The following is a 2,962-nucleotide window of genomic DNA, read 5'->3' on the forward strand; positions in this document are numbered from 1 at the left end:
TAGAAAACAAAGTGCATGCAGAGATTCACAACAATTTTAAAGACCAAAAAAATGGTCCTATTATGTGGTCCCAACAATAAACTGAAAGTTTATGACCAATAGTGGTTTGGATGAGCTGTTTACAAATACTTTAGGTACAGTTATACGGAAAGATAGTTCATTTGGCATCTTAAAAAAAAAGTTCTTATCAATCTTCAGATGGAGCTTGTTATAGTTAACATTTCTGTTAAGTGCACGCATTGAATTACTTGTTATCCAAGCATAGCAGCTGCTCCTTACTATTTAGGCTTAAGGACTTTAATTGGTCATCTTCAACGTCTACTCTTTCTTGACCATTCTCAACAATTCTCTTTGTAGTGATTTTTCTGCCATTAACAATTTTAGAAGTTGATATAGATTTGAAGTTGTCCGTTCCACTATGGCCAAGTGATGTGGAAGAGAATGAAGTGAGGCCCTCGTGATTCAGGGAGGCAAAAGAAGTAAATCCGGTATCAAAAGAACACCCCCCCTCCAAAATATGGAAAGCCACTGAAGGCAGAAAAAAGACTCTGTGCCTCAACTTCTGCTTCCTAGATCCCCAAAAAAGGCCTCAGATGGGTCTTTGAAGAAGTCCAATGAAAACGGACCCCTTCCACCAAAAAATTCCCTGAAGACGTCATCTGGGTTATGGAATGTGAAACCAAGCTGAAAGGGACTGTTAAAATGACTTCCACCTGCACCTTCACCATTTAACCCTTCCTTGCCATATTTGTCATAGATATCCCGTTTTTAAGCATCTGATAACACCTCATAAGCCTCAGCTACTTGTTTGAATTTTCTCTCTGCTTATTCTTTATTCTCAGGATTTTATCTGGATGCCACTTTAGTGCTAGTTTCCGATATGTCTTTTTTATATCCTTAAAAGGCTGAGTGACGTCTCTGCACGCCTAGAACTTCATCATAGGAGTCCACCACGTTTGACAGGCTGTTGAAAGGAGCATACGTTTCTGCTTTTAAGGTCATCTACGTGCGACCTAGGATGTGGGAGCCGGTAGCAGGAAGACAAAGCAATGGGGCGTGGCCCGGGTGGGGTGTCCCCTCTGCTCATGCACCGCTGAGCTGGTAATGGTGGCAGCCTGCTGTTTCTCACGATTTAGTCTTATATGCCTCTTTGCCTTTGTGCATGATATCCATTCTAGCTGAAAATTGCATCCTCTCAATTTCCCAAACCTCTTAGCCTGGTGTGGTAACCAGACTCTGTGCTGGCCTCCAATAAATCATGCCTCCCGAGTATTTATTGATACATACTTGTGTGTTTCCACCCACAGTGACCCATGTGTAACCAATAAATTGTGTTGGACGTGATACTGCCTGACTTCCAAGGCTAAGCTATAAAAAGCCTTGCAGCCTCCACCTTGATCTCTTAGAGCACTCGTTCTTGGAGCCCAGAGTCACCTTGTAAGGCTCCACCTACCCTGTTGGATAGACCTTATGGAGAAGCTCTGAAACTTCACAGAGAGAGGGAGGATTCTAGCTGAGACCTGTCTTTAAAGCCATCTCCTCCAAGGTACCAGGCATGTGAGTGAAACTGTCTTGCAGCCTACCAACCAGCCCAGCTACTAAGTAGGTACCTAAATTATGAAATAATAAAATACCTGTTGTTTTAAGTTTTAGAGATAGTTTGTTACATTGCAACAGATAACTGGAACACCTGGCTAATTTTTGCTCTTCCTTTAAGGGTTAATTTAAGTATTACCTCTAAGAAACGCCCGATTTACCTTTTTAATTCCCCTTCCCAGTTTGAGTTAGGTGTAGGTCTTCTTTGCTCCCATGCCACATGAGCACTGATTACACTTCATTGTACATTTCTGGGTTTGTGCTAACTGCCCCACTAGACTGTGTCCTCCTTGACGGTGTGTCTTATTTCTCTTTGTGAAAGGAGCTTGCCCTAGTACTAGGCACATAGTGGCTATTCAAAATATTGACTAAATCACAGAATCTCAGGGTTGGTGGGACTTTAGAAGCCATATAAAACAACCCAAACTGATCTGCCAAGTGTTTGTCCATCCAGCCTGTGTTGGAAGCCTCTCCCATGATGAGAATTTACTACTTCCTGAAGCAGGTTTTCACATCTTTAAATAGCTCAGACTGGTAGCACTTGCTTGTCAGCTTAACTCTTGCTCTAATCACTTTTTCATCCCAGCTCTTCTCAGGGCTCATGCACTTGTTAATATGTTTATTTGTGCTCACTTGTACACTGTCAACATTTTTTCAGCCTTTTAAATGTTTGTGTCATGTGTATCTAATTGTATTACAAGCTTGAAAAAAAAGGGGGGTTGTCTTAAATGTGTTTAATTGTCTCCTGCTGGAATGTGCTGCATTCAGAAGTAACTCAGTTTATGTTCTTAATGTCCTAGTTAAGGGTGTGGGCTCTGGAGTCAGAAGTTGGGTTCAAATACTGACACTACCACATATTAGTATTATGTGAAAATAGATAAGTCACTTGGTCTAAATAAGTCTGTTTTCCCATCTGAAAAAAAATAACTTCCTTGTATATTTGTTGTGAAAATTGGTGCACATAAATGGTGCTTAGCTAGAACCTAAAACTATCAGAAGCTCAATAAGTATTTATGATTCATAACTATTATAGAAACACAGTGCCAGTTGACCAAATTAAGCATTCTTTCTCATATTGAGCATTGGATAACGTCCTGGTTTTCATTTGTCTTACATGTTTATCTCACCTTTGCCTGGCTGCTTTGCCTATAAAAACTTTACTATAGTGGCATTCAATTTTTAAAGCTTATCTACTCATATGGCAGAAGATTCAAATTTGCAAATAAGCCCATCTATGCACAAGATGATAGGTGCTTTTGTCAAAACCTTAGCTGAGCTTTGATTGCAAATGGTTTTATGACTATGTTTCACTTGCAAAAGAAAAAAATGTAGCATTGTATAGACAAGTCCATGATCTAATTTCATT

General features: G+C 40.1%; 1 pseudogene; it reads right to left on the reverse strand.

Annotated features, from left to right (window-relative positions):
* Positions 1–244: 244 nt before the first annotated feature.
* LOC137756404 (dnaJ homolog subfamily B member 6-like) lies at positions 245–1,002 on the reverse strand (annotated as a pseudogene).
* Positions 1,003–2,962: the final 1,960 nt, after the last annotated feature.

Source organism: Eschrichtius robustus, chromosome X, assembly GCF_028021215.1.
Source record: "Eschrichtius robustus isolate mEscRob2 chromosome X, mEscRob2.pri, whole genome shotgun sequence".
In the NCBI taxonomy this organism is placed as follows: Eukaryota; Metazoa; Chordata; class Mammalia; order Artiodactyla; family Eschrichtiidae; genus Eschrichtius; species Eschrichtius robustus.